The sequence below is a fragment of the Cnephaeus nilssonii genome (genome assembly GCF_951640355.1).
Source record: "Cnephaeus nilssonii genome assembly, chromosome: 12".
Classification (NCBI taxonomy): domain Eukaryota; kingdom Metazoa; phylum Chordata; class Mammalia; order Chiroptera; family Vespertilionidae; genus Cnephaeus; species Cnephaeus nilssonii.
Window position 1 is genome coordinate 36,438,268 of NC_137083.1, and position 18,478 is coordinate 36,456,745.

The following is an 18,478-nucleotide window of genomic DNA, read 5'->3' on the forward strand; positions in this document are numbered from 1 at the left end:
AGAGACCATGGAACTATGTTGGTGCACAGCTTGTGCAATAAGAACAGCCGGCTGTGGTGTTTACTTATAGATTAAAGCTGGAAAAAACTTTCTCTACATTACATGAACGATGCACCTGTGAACAGACACTGGAAATATTAGAAGTATTTGAGACTACCACGAAGTATTTATGAAATAGGATTATTTCTGTAACATGAAGATAAAGCCCTAGAGTAAACACAGTGAACTTATTTTATAGCTGGAAGAACTGTGTTCCTGTCAATGAACAATGTAGTTTATGCTTTTGGGAGTGATAATGCTAATGGAATTTAAATGTCCTTAAAAGGCAATGTGATTAAGAAACAGGAGAATGTCCTTTATAGAATAGTCTTCATTAGAAGTACCATGTTTCAAATAGCTTTATTTCTTCAACTACATGATTGAATTTTTTCTTTTTAAAAAATTTAAGCTGTTGAGTTAACAGCTTAATTGTTCGTAACTATCATCCTATATAATAAAGAGCTAATATGCTAATTAGACCGAACAGCAGAACAACTGTCCGGACAACCTTTCAGACGAAGCTTGGGCTGCGAGGGCTGAGCCCCTTGCACGAATTTTGTGCATCAGGCCTCTAGTATTTAATAAAGAAAGAACTCTTGCTCAATTGCTTTGTAAAAAAAAAATGTAAGAACTACCAGATTACCACAATTTTAATATTAGCTAACAATTTTGAGAGCTTACTATGTGTCAAGCACTGTCCTAAAAAGTTCTATATATTCATTGACAAGAAATGATTAAGTAGCCAATGATGTAGGTAGCATACCATCACCAAAGGGGCCTACAGTAAAAAGCAAGTAAACTTTTAGTGAGTTATAATTCAGTGTCCTAATCTCCAGAATCTGTAAATTTGTTACATAATATGGCAAAGAGGAGTTCCGGTTGCTAACCAGCTAACTTTCTGATAGGGAGATTATCCTGGTGGGACCAATGTAATCACAGGGTTCTTAACCTTTTGCACTCGGATGTTGAGTGTGACTCGACATGGTTAGCATCGGTAGCAGCTCGTATGTCGAATGTTTCAAAAAATATCACACCATGAAAAATTATAGAGATTAAAATTACTCTTTGAATGTATCAATAATTTTAAATATAAAAAAATCCAAATAAATAAGTTTGTATGAAAAGAAACTCCAGTTTTTTATTCTACTGCCGTGCTTTGTGAAATCTGGGGTATTTAAAAAATTAAATCCCGAGTAGAATAAAGGAATCGAGAAAAAAGCAAGCGAGTGCAAAGGGTTAAAAGGGAAAGAGGCAGGCAGAAGAGAACCAGAGAGATGGCAGCATAGGAAGGACTCTGTCCACTATTGCTGGCTTTGAAGACAAATAAGGTGCCACAAAAAATGGAAAGTGGGAGGTCTCTAAAGGCTGGAAAAGGCATAGAAATGGATTCTCCCCTGGGTCTTCCAGGAGGAACACAGCCCTGCCAACATCTTGATTTTAGTCTGTGAGACATATTTTGGACTTCCTAACTATAGTCCTGTAAGAAAATAAATTGTGGTAATTTGTTATAGCAGCACTAAAAACTAATACACTATTATACTCTAATTTTTCCCTCTCTCACCAAAGAGCAAATTACCGAAGTCCCCTAACATACATCAGAGATGTTTTCCGTCATACTTCCTGTGTCTGGAAAGTTTTCCTGTCAAGCCTTTACCTGCATAAATGCCTGAGCCTCCTCTGAAGCTTCCAATTGAGTTAGTGCTTCCTGAAGTTGCCCAATGAATAATAAATATCTATTAGAAATTTCAGAATTATGCTCTCCAGGCACTGCTTATCAGTAATAACTCTTGTTCTGTTTATTGGGCTGAAGAACAACCTTATGAGTATATTAACAGCCTTTTATCCAAAAGGTCTGCCCAAGATAGGGTCATTGATCACAAAGTACATAGCACCATTTCCCTGGGCTGCTAGATGCTTTCAGGTCGATGTCAAAAATCAACCACATGGCACCCACTCCTCAGGACCATCAAAATATGTCTGCCAAAATATGTCTACCAAATGAGCCAAGCCATTGACAGTTATTATTTGAGCATCAAGTTTGCTTAAATATTTTATTACCCTTTTTTAGAAAAGACATTGGAAAACAAGTGACAACATGGAAGAAACATTACATAGGGAACAAGGAGATACAAATCCTGGTCCTGATTAAGTCATAAGTGGTTCTCTCTCCTTCGGCAGTTATTTAATCTGAAGTTTCAGTTTCCTCAAGAGAAAGATAATACATTTGAAGAAGAGCAGTAGTTATAAATTTTTAACCATAAGGCTCTTTCTCCAGAAATCAGGAGTAAATGAAACAGATAAAGGTCTACATTCTCTGGCTGAAGGAAGATACCTTGGCGCCCACTCCCTCTGTCTTTCTTTGCTCCTGTCTCCTGGGGCCCCTGTGGGCCTATGGAACACAATTTGAAAAGTCACTACATTATCATTCTCTCAAATGTCTTCCATGGACCACTGCTCCTGATGTTCACATGGTGAGAAGGAAGGATGCACAAGTTACACTCTTAGTTGTATTACCACCTAAGATCAAGAATATAATTTAAATGAAGCAATATAATATGGATATTATTTATAAGGTATGTCTTTCAGAACCAGGCAGAATATCCTCTAAAAGAAACTGATTTTCAAATATACATTCAGAACTAAAAATGTAAATAGAAATGGAACTGGACACATGAAAAATCAAGTCAAGTTCACACACAAGTGAGGTGATTAACTTGAAAATAAAACAACCTTCCTTTCAGCATCTTGGTGCTACTGCTGTTAGCAACAGCTTGTACTCCTCATTTAACTTTCTAATCCACCCACATTAAATTCTTACTGTTACCTAAGAGGAGGACTTTTTAGTGCAGATTATGACCCCATATTTGAGAAAATGTAAATTTTTTGGGTTGTGAAAAGTTACCTTTCCCTCTATAGTTCTCCAGATTTTAACATAGAGGACAAATGTTTCCTTAAGTATTAGTACTATAAACATCATTTTTTGCCTAATTCATCCTACCTAATAAAACAGTAATATGCAAATTGACCGCACTTTCGCTACGCCCAAGCCACGCCCACCAGCCAAAGCCACGCCCACCAGCCAATCAGGGTGAGTATGCAAATTACCCAACAAAGATGGCGGTTAATTTGCATACACTGAGGGAGGGAGGAGTGAAGACTGAAGACAACTTAGAAGGAAGAGGGAGGAAAAGCGGAAACAAGGTGGCTGCCAGAGGGAAAGCCCGGGCGGAGCGCGGCGGGGCGGGGCGCGGCGGGGCGTGGCGGGGCCGGGCAGGGTGGGGCGCGGCGGAGCGCGGCGGGCGGTAGCGGCGCGCAGGTGCAGGTATGGTGGCCACAAAGGCTGCGGCAGCCGAAGCGGCCGCTTGCAGGATTGAATCCTGCAAATGGGCTACTAGTCCTATTATAATAAGAAAAATAGAACAGTAAAAGGCATCTTGTGCAAATCTGAAGATGAATACCTCAAAAGGGCTTATAAGTACAGGCAAATTAGTTCATTTTAAAAACATTATTTGGAGAAGGTAACTATATCTATGTCTATATATTTTATCTTAGGTAGCAATGTCTCTAAATTTATTATATTTGAATATATATGCATTGAAACCTAGAATTATATATATATGTATAGATATACATATACATATACATATACATATACATATACATATACATATACATATACATATACATATACATATACATATACATATACATATACATATTTAAGGCATATTTTATGGGCCCATATTTTAAGACATCTAATATGTTTTTCAGTATATCTATACATAGAGTTTAGTTCTCCTTTTGATATTTAAAGGTTATATAAAATATTGTCTAAAAAGAACACATGTATGAATAACTCTATATAAGAAATTTAAGAATTAAATAGTATGGTGAAAGCCAAGGGAGGAGGAGGGAGGGGTAGGTTTGAGGTGAGCAAAGGAGGATAAATGGGTGATACCTGCAATAATGTCAATATTAAAATTTTTTAATTAAAAAAAGACATTTAAGAATTATGCTTTCTAGGTACTACTCATTGTTAAGAATTCCACTCTTCCATATATTGAGCTAAAATCTGACTTTATATGTATACTAGAAGCCCGGTGCATGAAATTCATGCATGGAGGGGGGTTGTCCCTCAGCCCAGCCTGTACCCTCTCCAATCTGGGATCCCTCGAGGGATGTCCGACTGCCCGTTTAGGCCCGATCCCTAGGATCGGGCCTAAACGGGCAGTCGGACATCCCTCTCACAATCCAGGACTGCTGGCTCCCAACTGCTTGCCTGCCTGCCTTCCTGATTGCCCCTAACCGCTTCTGCCTGCCAGCCTGATCACCCCCTAACCACTCTGCTGCCAGCCTGGTTGATGCTTAACTGCTCCCCTGCCAGCCTGTTTGCCCCCAACTTCCCTCCTCTGCCAGCCTGGTCACCCCTAACTGCCCTCTCCTGCAGGGTTGATCACCTCCAACTGCCCTCCCTTGCAGGCCTGGTCCCTCTCAACTGCCCTCCCTTGCAGGCCTGGTGCCTCTCAACTGCCCTCCCTTGCAGGCCTGGTGCCTCCCAACTGCCCTCTCCTGCAGGTCATCTTGTGGCGGCCATCTTGTGTCCACATGGGGGCAGGATCTTTGACCACATGGGGGCATCCATATTGTGTGTTGGAGTGATGGTCAATCTGCATATTACTCTTTTATTAGATAGGATAGAGGCCTGGTACAGGGGTGGGGGCCAGCTGGTTTGCCCTGAAGGGTGTCCCTGATCAGGGTGGGGTTCCCTTGGGGCATGGGACGGCCTGAGCGAGGGGCCTGTGGTGGTTTGCAGGCTGGCCACGCCCCCTGGCAACCCAAGTGGAGGCCCTGGTATCTGGAATTTATCTTCTACAATTGAAACTTTGTAGCCTGGAGCGGAGCCAAGCCTGCTGCTCCCTCTGCGGCCGGCAGCCATTTCTGTTGGGGTTATAATTGAAACTTTGTAGCCTTAAGCGGGTGGGCCCGGCCAGGGTGTGCGGAAAGCTTTGCTTCCCATGTTGCCGGCGGCAACCCTGGCCTGCTCTCTCAAGCTCTGTTCTGCTGCCATTTCTGTTTGAATTTGTTTACCTTCTATAATTGAAACTTTGTAGCTTGAGTGGAGGCTTAGGCCTGGCAAGGGCAAGCAGAAAGCTTGGCTTTCTCTGTTACCTGGGAAACCTTGCTCTCTGTGGCTGTAGCCATCTTGGTTGGGTTAATTTGCATACTTTCTCTGATTGACTGGTGGGCGTGGCTTGTGGGTGTGTCAAAGGTATGGTCAATTTGCATATTACCTTTTTATTAGGTAGGATTAGCTTTGAGACTTATCAGTATCCATGAAATAAGTGCATCTATTTGGACTATAATACCCATTACACACTAGTTCTGGTGAAACATTTAGCTTTACTCATGTTATACAATAAACATGAACTGATTAAATAGCAGATTATACACCTGAAACAATTAGATTTTTTTTTAAAAAAGTAGAATACTATAGGAGGAAATGGGAGCAGATCTTGGGTAACAAAATGCATATACAAGCCTGTGTCTTTCCAATCTTAAAATAAATTCCTCAATCTATAATGATGCCTAATCTGTGATGATAACATAATTTGAGTGTGGATAAAATGTTTTAAAGCTGTGATTTTTCTTTTTCTTGGCCAACAATACTGTAAGAAAGACTCTTGAGCATTCAGAAGTTGTATAAACCACAATAAGGATATTTTTGATATCTTGGGCAAATACAAAAAAGGTGTGTCCATATTTTAAGGTATTGAATATATATTTGTGTATAGAATACCCATGCAAAAAAAGCTATATGCTGTGAACTCTTTATTTTGAAAAGTATGCATTAGAAATTCTGAGACAAGTATAATCATAATAAGAGTTTAGTAAGTAGCTATATACACATATATATTTGACTATTTTTAAGAAGTTATGTTAATGATGTGAGTGATAAAAACTTCTCACCCTGAAGAAGTGGCAATTAAAGATTTGATGGTGTAGTTCTATGAACAGCCCCTAAAGAGACTGATGAAGATGTATTCTATTATGATTTTTACATATTTCCTATTAAAAAAGAAGAAGAATTTCTGAATGGAAATACTACTTCATGTGATTCTTTAGTTGAAGTTCAATGGGAAAGAAAATTAAAATATTTTAGACTTGGAGTCATGGATCTATTTTATATAAACCTCTAGCCAGTGGCAACAATCTAAACTTTTTTTTTCCTGTGTACAATGCATTGTCAAAAGCATTCTGCTATGAGAAAAATGAAAAGATATAAATAGAGAGGGATTTTGCCATTGGTATTGTGTTCCCTGTTTATATATCTGCATTTTAAATGCCTGCCAGTGCCTTTGGGTAAGAATACATCTAAAGCAAGATAAGCAGGTCAGAAACTTGACCCACTTTCTTTATCTTTCTGCTTAACACGGCATAGAAAAGCTTAAGAAAGTGAATCTCAGTAATTTAAAAAAATTGAAAATTGTAGAAATAGGCAAAGAACATATACTCTATCCTCAGCCATCCTTAGGAAACAAATAAACAAACAAACAAATGACAGCTACTTAAGTAAGATACTGGGTAAGATTTTCAGTGATGAAAATTTGTAAATAACTTTCTCAGAAAATAATTATTCAATTATATCTACGTAAAGGAATAATGATTTTCATAGAGAAATTCTACAGTTTTTTTTCCCCTTAGTTATAAACTTAGAGCCTAGTTGACTCATTCATTGGACAAAATTATTGAAAGACAACTGCAGGACACTGGCAATATATAAATTCATCACATGGTCTCTGCCCTCAAGTATTTTCTACATAGTTACCACAAGCACTGCTGTGGTAAAAATTATACAGTAAATGCTGAGATATGTGTATGGATAGAACCCCTGGTAATACTAGGAAACCATCACAATGTTAGTATTTGAGTTCAGGTTGGAAGAATGACAAAATTTTCTAAGCATTTTAAGGCAGGGGGGCAGAACATGCAAAGTGGTGAGCAATAGGTTCAGTGCAACAATGATGCAGGGCAAAGGGCTGTGCAGGATGATGTGTGAAGAAGCTGGGTACATGTAGGTAGAAACACGATTGACTTTTGTATGAAAGTAATAATAGCTGCTGCAGTATATATAAACCCTGTAGTCATTCACCTGTATCCAAAATGTTATTTCTAGTTGTGGTGGGAAAGGGGGTTCTGATTGATTTGATTTTTCAGGGATCCTTGTTGATAGAATTACTCTCATCTTCAACATAGGGTTTCTGAGAGATCTATGGACATCAATATACAGCCCGGAGATCACACTTCTAGGAATATATCCTAAGAAGCCTGAAACACCAATCAGAGAGAAAACATTCACCCCTATTTTCATAGCATTATTTACAACTAGAAGCCCGGTGCACAAAATTCGTGCATGGAGGGGTCCCCTCAGCCCAGCCTGCACCCTCTCCAATCCAGGACCCCATGGGGGATGTCTGACTGCCGGCAGTCGGACATCCCTCTCACAATCCAGGACCACTGGCTCCTAACTGCTCACCTGCCTGCCTGCCTGATCACCCCTAACTGCCTCCCCTGCCAGCCTGATCACACCTAACCACCTCTGCCTGCCAGCCTGATCACCCCTAACTGTCCCTCCTGCCAGCCTGGTTGCCCCCAACTGTACCACCCCACCAGCTTGGTCACCCCTTACTGATCCCCTGTCAGCCTGGTTGCCCCCAACTGCCCCCCTGCCAGCCTGGTCACCCACAACTGCCCCCTGCCAGCCTTGTTGCCCCCAACTGCTCCTCCCCCCCCCCCCCCCCCGCCAGCCTGGTTGCCCCATGCAGCCTGCAGTTCAGTCGTTTGGTTGTCCCTCACTAACCCCCCTGCTGGCCTGGTCACCCCACATAGCCTGCTGTTCAGTTGTTTGGTCATCCCTCACTAACCCCTGTGCCGGCCTTCTTGCCCCACGCAGCCTGCTGTTTGGTCATCCGTCTGGTTGTTTCAGTTGTGACGGCCCCTGGCTTTTTATATATTAGGATAGCTAAGATCTGGAAACAGCCAAACTGCCCATCAGTAGATGAGTGGATAAAAAAGCTGTCTGTGGTACATCTACACCATGGAATACTAAGCAGCTATAAAAAGAAGGATCACTTACTCTATGAGACAACATAGAGGGCCCTGGAGAGTATTATGCTAAGCAAAATAAGTCAGTCAGAGAAAGATAAATATATGATCTCCTATATGTGTAATCAAATGAACAAAAGAAACTGACAAACAAAATAGATTTAGAGACATGGAAGCATGCAACAGACTGATGATTCTTAGAGGGAAAGGGTGGGGGAGAGATTAACCAAAAAATTTATATGCACGTAGGCATAACCCATGGACACAGACAACAATGCAGTGAAGGCCTGGAGAGGGTGAGGTGGGTGGAGGGGGTCAGTGAGAAGAACAGGGGGCATCTGTAATACTTTCAACAGTAAAGATAAACTTAAAAATATATACAGCTAGAAGCCTGGCCTAGAAATAGTCTATATTACTTCTGCCCACATTTTATTGGCCAGAACTCAGTGATCTGGCCATTATTGCAAGGGAGGCTTGGCAATGTTGTTTAGCTATATGCCCAAGAAAAATGAATAATGATAAATAGATGGCTAGTCTTTGCCACAGGCCTGACATGCTGTTCTAATGGAGACCAGTGATTTTATCACATCTGGGAGTTTCACCATCAGATTTCTATTTATGAAGATCACTTGGGTACAACATGAAGAATATACTAGAGTAGGATAAGACTAGTAAGGTCATGGAAGCTAGGTCATGGAAGTAGGTGATTAGAATATAAAGATAGTGGCAATATCACAGGAAAATAGAGGTAAAATATAGACAATATTTCTGAGATAGAATAAACTGGATTTGGGGACTGACTGGATAATGAACTGAGGTACAGAGAAGGGTAGAAAATGACTGAGCATTTTATTAAGAGAATGTATTGATGGTGTACTATTAACTAAAGTCAAGAACATGTCAGGTGAAGCAGGCTTACATATGAAAAAGACGAGCCCAGATTGGGAAATGGTAAGTTGTTAGTATCTGTAAGACATCTGAGTGGAAATGTCCAGTGGGAAAATGAAGCTGATCTGAATCCTAGGAGAATACAGGAGGTGTGCTTTTGGAGGGGAGGTGCAATCAACACATCATCTAGGGCTATGAGACCAGAAGCAAACACCCAAAGAGATGTCATGGGGTGAAATAAAAAGGATCCTGCAGATTTTGCTTGTTCTACTTCTGTGAAAAATTAAAAATAGAACTTTCCTTGTGGGCAGTATTATTATCTTTCTTTTTTTCTCTCAAACCCATCACCCCCTCCTCTCCCCCGCTGCCCCCCCCTCACCCACCAGAGCTGTCTGTTGCTATCTATGAGTCTCTCTATTTTGCTTGTTGGTTCAGTTTGTTCATTAGATTCCACATACGAATGAAATCATATTCAGTTGTTGTAGGGGTTAAATCAATCACATGATGCATTTAAAACACTAGTCTCGGTGTCTGACAAATGGAAAGAATTTAATAAATGGTAGCTGTAACTGTAACATAAGAATAAGAAGAATCACATTTCACTCTGAGAGCCTCTGACTGCTGTGTGGGAAGTCTCCACTTCCCTTCACACCTACCTCTGCTTTTACTAATTCTGTTCTGTTCTACAAGCAATGCTTTTCCCTACATGCCACATAATTGTTCTGCTATAATTTCTCTGAAGCTAAAGGAAACAGCCCCTTCCACTGTCTGCAAATTCTAGACAATTACTCTTTACAATACTGTGCTTGCTGCCTGAGATCGTGATGGTTTCTCAGAGAATTCTAATGATAATATTCTTTATTAAGTGATTGCTTTGTCTCAGCTTGCCACATTAAAAAAAACACACAGTTAAAATTTAAATAAAAATCAAAGCCAAAAATCAATAACAACTGTAGCATTACTTTTTATGATAGAAGAAACAAGATACCTGAAAGAGCTTTCATGCTGATGTGTAATGCCCCTTTGCCTTAAATTTGATTCCTGTAGGTGTTCAGTTAATATGGAAACAACAAATAGTTATGTTATCTCCTTCCTTGAATGTTTCTATTACACCAGCTGCTATTAATGCATTTTTGCTCGAATCTGGGCTCCTCTCAGTTAAAAACATAGAGCTAGCCCTAGCTGGTTTGGCTCCATGGATAGAGCATCAGTCTGCAGACTGAAGGGTCCCTGGTTCGATTCTGGCCAAGGGCACATGCTGGGGTTGTGGGCTCGATCCTCCCCAGTAGGGGGCATGCAGGAGGCAGCCAGTCAATGATTCTCTTTCATCATTGATGTTTCTCTCTATATATCCCTCTCCCTTCCTCTCTGAAATCAATAAAAATATATTTAAAAAATAAAAACATAGAGCTATTTTTATCATCTGAGACAATCCATAAAGAGAAACGAAAGTGCTGTTCAAATTTAAGCTATTTTATCATTTAAATGAGTCACAGTTGGATTCATTGAAGATAGTGATGCTGGTTTTGGCAATCTATCCTGTAAGTCTCTGCTGGGCGTAAGGGATATGCCCTCAGGAACTTGTCAGCAGGGAAATGGAAGGCCCCCGTCACTCTAAAATTATGTAAAGAACTGATCTGTGATACAGAAAGTTATGAAACCAACGCAGAAGCACAGATGGCACCCTGAGCACAGCAGAACAAGACCAAAGCTAAGGAATAACTGGGTCGTTCCGAAGGGTGGAAGTGGGCAGTCAGTCAGATGGGCTCGTTTCTCTAGGACATAGGGGACCCTGACAAAAACGGGCTCTCTGGTTATATCTTGATGCCATTAACCATAAAAATTATACAGATAACTTTTCTTGTTCCGATTAGATAATCATCAGATAATCTTTTGATTATAATTGGCTTCTCATGGCTTTTCTGATGGAGAAGTGAACATTCTGGCCAGAGGATGCTTATCTTCATCTTCTAGCTTCTTCGCAGATGTATTTCTCAATGTAAATTAATACATTAGGCAATTTAGCTATAGTTCCTTTTATTTGAGTGAGTTTGCATGAATCTGTTACAATCATTTGTTCTATTATGACAAAAATTAAACTTCCGAGGTTGCAAAATGAAAGACCAAAGGAAAGACCAAAGAATATGTAATCTTATGAGGTCCTCTTGGAAGAAAGTCAACTAAGAGATATTCCCCTTTCAACATCCTTACAGCCAATGCCATTTAAGTCTCAAGGTTGACAGATGGAATAACTCCAGTATAGGAATATTGACAATTTGCAAGCACACATTTTTATTTCAGAATTATAATAGCTAACACTTACAGACCCTGAGAAAAATTACACTGTTCAGCTCAATCAAAGAATAAAGGTTTTGTAGGCCAGAACACTTAAAAGCTCAAGTATTTATCACTTTACCAGCCAGAACACTGTGTCCAATCCTCAGTTCTCTCCCTTCCCGCTTCCATTGTGAGTGTAAGATGATGTTAATGTGTCTTCCTAGGGACAGCTAGCTTACTTGGTCTAAAAAAAAAAAAAAAAGCCTACTAAGTATAATTCCCAAAATATAACTTAGTACTACTTAATTTACACCAAAAGAATATAGAAATTACAGCATTTGAAAGTTTATTTCAACTAGACTGAAAATGCATATATTTTACCTTGTTTCATCTGTTTTCACTATAACTCATTGAAAAATAATGCCACAATGTTCTAGTAAAGGTTCAGAACAGTTCATAGAACTGTTTTGAGCAGTAATCATTATTTTGTACCTTAACAAAATGCACTATATATAATTAGGAAAAATGTTTGAAGTACAGTAATTTTAAATAAAAATATGATAGGAGTAAAATTACGTTACTCTGATCATGTGTAAAGATGAAACAACAAACATTATAGGTCTGGTTTCTAAGTTCCCAAATACTAATTATTTTCAGGAAAATTATATGTTCCTCTAGTCACTGCTGTTCAAGAGGCTATTTTATGCAGCAAACACTACTCGAATATTCTGAATGGGCACACACAATTATATGTTTAATTTGTAGTTTCCAGTAATTACCATGGGAAAGCAAGACTTTGTGGAATTTTTTGCAGGTGGAGAGTATTTATGTTTAATGCCTTATAATACCGTTGAATGGCCACAGGAATCTGCACATAAGAAATTGGAAAATTGAATATAGCTTTTAGAATCACTGCACTTGTAATCTCTCATTTTATTTTAATATCAGGTGGAACACAAAGTTGTATTAAGTGAAGACTAAAAAAGTGTTAGTGATTCACATAGTTCTATTTTCTCAACATTGTTTTATTTTTTTAAAAAATATATTTTATTGATTTTTTACAGAGAGGAAGAGAGAGGGATAGAGAGTTAGAAACATCGATCAGCTGCCTCTTGCACACCCCCTACTGGGGATGTGCCCGCAACCAAGGTACATGTCCTTGACCGGAATCGAACCTGGGACCCTTGAGTCCCCAGGCCGACGCTCTATCCACTGAGCCAAACCGGTTTCGGCTCAACATTGTTTTAAAGACTACTTTTATCATGATTCATATAAATCTTGAAGAATATTAGCATGCAAGTACTGGGGGGAGAGATGGATACACATTTCAAAAATGGATACAAGATGAGAATGAAAACATAAAACTACAGTTATCTGTCTCACAAAGTTTGTGTGACAAGGAGAAATGCGCCTATTGTTGAGGTTTTGTCACAGCTTTGTTTTCTAGTGGCATGTGCCTATAGTACCACCTCTGAAGCAGCTCCCTCTTCAACTAAAAATGATCAACTTTTACCCTACTGACCTTTATTCTGATTTCATAAATCACATATTAAGTCTCACTTTCATACAAAAACTTTTTTGCAAAAAAATTAAAAACCAAGTATTCTACTTATTGTCCTTTTATTTTTAGGAATAAAATTTGCATATCCCAAAGCACAATAAAACTTGTTGAGAGTTGCTTTTATATTATCATTGCTTCATTCAACTGAAGCATGAAGCTGTGTTGTGTGGAAAAAAACAAGCCTCAATATTATACCTATGGGTGGTTGTATTGCTTCCAAAAGAATCTTTTCTTTTTTGGGGGCGGAAGTGGGGGTCACCAAATGAGCCATTATTTGAATCCAATTACCAGCAAACACCTATAGAGACATGCTGAGTTGTTTTGAATGTGGACATACTACACAAATAACATCAATAGCTGCATTTTGACAGCCAAATACTGTATTAAATTTTATAGGTATGTTTTCTCATTTAATCCTAATAAAAGTATTGTAAAGGAAATTTTATCCTCCCTACAGAATGGAGGCAAAGCAGGGTGTCTAGAGATTAGATGGTTTTGCCCAAGTTCATGGTGGTAAGAAGTTAATAAAACTCATCCTCATTTCTGTGTGACTCCATAGTATGTGTTTGTAACCATGATTCCATCATATTACAGATGTTACCAATGTGGCCAATGTACTGTATATTGGTTATATCCATACATAAACATAGGGAGGACATGTTGATAGAAAGAATTATTTGTGTATGTTTTCAAATCACTCCCCTTATTTTATAATAATGACTCATATATTAGTGATAGACATATACAAACTTCTGAATCTCATTTAGTATTTGGAAATATTTTTGAAAAGTTCAGTGAATTATCACAACAACAATGTACATGCAATCTGGAGCAAAGATTTAGATATTTGAGGATTGGAAAATAGCACAAATCTAAGTTTATGCCATCTTTTTTCTTATAAGCAACAGTTCACAGTGTAGTAAAATTATGAAAAAATATGATGACAATGTTTTAAGTGAAGAAGTTTCTAGATAAACAGAGCATGTGTTTAGAGTGCTATCTATTCTAAGACATATTTCAATTCTGTTTTGTCCTGTTTATATTACTCTTTTAGGGAAATAGAAGCCATAGATGCTCAGAAGGGAGGGAGAGCGAGGAGAAAGTGGAAAAATGTATTCTACATTCTAACTCTCTGTTCTCATTAACTCTTGGAGCCTCAAACAGAATCTATTGCTGAATCCGGGAGGGGAGTTCTCAGCAATTCATTCTTACCTGCTCTCTAAATTGTGACAATGATCAAAATGCCTCCGTATAGTTCTTGACAAATGGAAAAAGAATCCTGTCACAGAGCTTCTAAATGGTTATTAGAAACATGTCTGAGTTGTATCGTCAGCCTCGCTTAGTTTCCAAGCCCCGTGGGGGGAGGGATTGATGTCTTTCCAGGTGAGGTTGACAGACTCACAGCAACACTTAATAAAAATAGCAGAAGAAACATAGTGGGGGTAACAAGAACCACTCAAACTCAGATTACAAACTTTGAACCAAGTCCTGTACCTTTTCTAGAATTCCATTCATTACCAGTATTGGTAAGAGTTTCAAGGGGGACCTGCATTATAGTGCGGTGAAGGCTTGGGGTGGGGGGACAGGATGAGGAGGGTCAATGGGGGAAAAATGGGAAATCTTTAATGCTTTCAATAATAAAGATAAATTATAAAAATATATTCTCTGTGGTACACATTTTGGGATAAATGTTCACATGAAGCAAATATGATTATTCATAGTAGAATTCTTAGAGCCTAATAAAATTAACCACTCTCTTCAGCAATATTAATCAGTTGGTTTTTCCCAATATGCCTGAATAAACAGAGCACCTGACTGTAGATTAACTGCACCTAAAGATGGCTTGTGAATATTAGCATATCAGCAAACCATATGGCAAATGAGACTTCTCTCTGGTAATTTGCTGGAAGGAAGCCAACATAATTAGAACTCACTCTCAATAACTGCAGTCGCACACAGCACCCCAGTCACTGAAATGAAACATTTTTCAGAAATGCCTGTTTTGTAAGTACATTCCAAATGACAGGCTACAACCTAGCTGCTTGTGTTACACATCACCATGGAAGATGGGCTTACGGACTGACTTTTAAAGTGTCAGGTTGTTTGCCATCTGCATTTTCTACTGATTTGACTTTGAAAAGTTTTGTTTGGTTGGTTTTTGGTGAAGAAAGTTTCTGGTCATGCCCCGATGGTGAGGGTAGGCAAACACGGTCTGTACATTTCCTTATGAAGAACATCCACTGCAAGGTGAAAGAAATCAACAACCAGTGATATGCTCTATTCCATCACTTACATTAAAATTGTAAATAATAATTTTAAATAGTTAATAGCATAAATATGAAGGTAATGTGGTTTGGTGTTTCTCAATTTCCATATTTGGGAGAGGGAGAGAGAGATAGAAACATTAATGATGAGAAAGAATCAGTGATCCACTGCCTCCTGCACACTCCTCACTGGGGATCGAGCCCCATGTACCTGTATCCTGACTGGGAATCAAACTGTGACCTCCTGGTTCATAGGTTGATGCTCAAACACTGAGCCACACTGGTGAAGTGTTCATTTAATCTTTTGATGCCTCTAGTAGTTATGAATTTTAAATTTATATAAACTCAAAAGCTACCTACCTTCCTATAACTTGACACCTGAGAGTTGCCTGATAGAATCTCTCTCCTTTTGATAGGTCCTCCAATATATCTTGGTACCTATCATGTCTTCTCTGTTTTGTCCCTAGACATCCTCAGGCACTTTAATAGTCCTTTTTTAAAATATATGTTTATTGATTTCAGAGAGGAAGGGAGAGGGACAGAGAGAGAGAAACATCAATGATGATAGAGAATCACTGATTGGCTGCCTCCTGCATGCCCCCCATTGGGGATCGAGCCCGCAACCCCAGTATGTGACCTTGACCAGTGGATAGAGTGTCAGTCCGCAGGCCGACACTCTATCCACTGAGCAAAACTGGCTAGGGCTAATAGTCCTCTTATGGCATGGCCTCAGTTGCTTCACCATATTCAATCATTTGATACTCTGTACTAGTAATTTATTAATGTCTCTATCTGGGACCAAGAACTAGCCTCACTCCTCTTGATTTGGTCCAACCAGTATGGAATATAACCATTAACTTCATTGTTTTGAACACTATACAAGGATTATGCCTGTGTTTTTTGTTTGTTTGTTTGTTTTTTTAAATACATTTTATTGATTTTTTACAGAGAGGAAGGGAGAGGGATAGAAAGCTAGAAACATCGACGAGAGAGAAACACCGACCAGCTGCCTCCTGCACACCCCCCCGGGGATGTGCCCGCAACCAAGGTACATGTCCTTGACCGGAATCAAACCTGGGACCCCCCAGTCTGCAGGCCGACGCTCTATCCACTGAGCCAAACCGGTTTTGGCTATGCCTGTGTTTTTTAAAAATGTCCACATTATGCTGTTGATAGGTTAAGCCTATACTCATCCAAAATTCTTTAAGTCATCTCTTGCAGACCTACTACCATGAAGTTTCATATGCTCACCTTAGATTTATACTTAGTTTTTGTGAAAAGATATATAAAACTTATGTGGGCTCTGTTAAACCTTATTCTGTTTGATTTTAATCATATTTTCTATCAGTCCTGTCCAGATTTTTTGAGTAAACTATCATATCTTCTCATATATATGCTTCAACTCTTACTTTTTTGTCAACTCCAAATTTAAGATTCATATTATATTGTCATACAAGCCATTGCTGAATGAGTTTTTCAGCGATGGGCCAATGAAAAAGCCCGTCAGCATCAGGTTCCACAGTGATGTTGGTGGAAACACCACTCAGCTCTTTAATTTATATTTATTCATTCAACCAAAGTTCAAACCAATGAGTGATACTCTTATTCAGTTGACATTTTCCCCCACTATCCTCACTAGCCTACTGTGGAAATGAAATACATGCTTTGTTGAAACAAAAACTCCACATTTACCATCTGTCACTTATTAGTCAATAATATAACCCTGTAAAAATAACAAGAATTAATATGTATATAAGAAGAAAACCATAAAAGAGTTGCAAAATGGTACAAGAATGGTCACAAAACTGGATATAAAAATCTAGACCTCGAGATTCTCAATTTAATGCTGTTCCCCTCCCTGTTTACTTGTGAGTTTACATGCTTAACAAACAATGATGGTAAAACATGGCAACATCTCAGAAAGAAGTGTTCAAACACTCACCATCTGGGTTATCATTGATTTACTATTTATTTTGTATTCAAATCACCTTTCTTTTCAGTCTGAGTAGGGTCTCTTGAGATTTGGACTTTAATTTTTTTTAAATATAAAAATGTAGTCATAAGGATTTTTAGTGCACTACTTTATACACTGTAAGTCTGTCTGATATTGTAGCTAGAAAATGTTTGGGTAAGCATACACTAATAATAAACTAATCATACTACATTGACTGAGAGGAGAGTATTGAAATAAACTGTTTCTACCTAATATGGACTTTATCACCAGCTATTATACAGTAATATTTAGACTCCATTGCCTTGCCTCAGCTGAAAAGCCTTACTGAGTCAGCATTTCTCAAGTTGCACTGGATCAGATGTAATGCTCATAGGTGCTAAGAAACACTCTCAGCTGCTCTTTACCCAACGGGGTTTCCCCGAAACAATGGCCACATGGATGGTAGTTTATAAAATTCTGGTGTGAAATTTGTAATGACACATGTAAGTGATAGACTAGATGCACAAGTACATATAAATATCTCTCTAGGGTTTATCTCATTTTCTTTAAATTTCTAGGCCAAAATTCAAAAAATACAGTCCTCTGCTCTCTCAGTGAGTCTCAGCCCTAGATAAGAATGAAAATGACTGAAAAGAAAAATTTTAATCATGCATACTTTTCTTTTAGATTTATTTTAGCATAGCATTTTTTAAAACTTGTTGTAATATTCAAATATTATAGATGAACAGTAAATTGCAAAAAAAAAAGTATGCATAAGTTCTGTGTATCCTTTACTCAGTTTCTCCTAATGATAACAGCAAAGCAGATAACTAATAGCAAACCAGGAAATTGATATTGGTAAAATCTGCAGTTTACTTAGATTTCATCAGTTTTACATGCATTCGTGTGTGTGTCTCTGTGTGTGTGTATGTGTCGTTTGATACAATTTTATCCCATGTATAGATTCATGTTACCAAATTTTGTTATTTCAAGAATAATATATAAATAAACTCATACAGTATGTGACCTTTGCGATGGTTGTTTTCACGCAGCGTAAGTCCTTGGAGAGCCAACCAAGTGTTTACAGTTTTCAACACAGTGCTCCTTTTTATTGCTGCATAGTATTTGAAAGTGTGGTTATACCACAGTTTGTTTACTCCTTCACTGGTTGAAGGTATTTGGATTAATTACAATTTGGACTATTGTGAACAAAGCTGCTGTGAACATTCCTGCTCAACTTTTGTACAGCTTTTGTGTGCACGTAAGTTTTCATCCCTTTGGGGCAAATACCAAGAGTGCAATTGCTGGGTGGCATATGGTCAGAGCATGTTTAGTTTTATATGAAACTGCCAAACTAGTTCCAGAGTGCCCGTACCATTTTATATCCCACCAGCAATATATAAGTAATCTAGG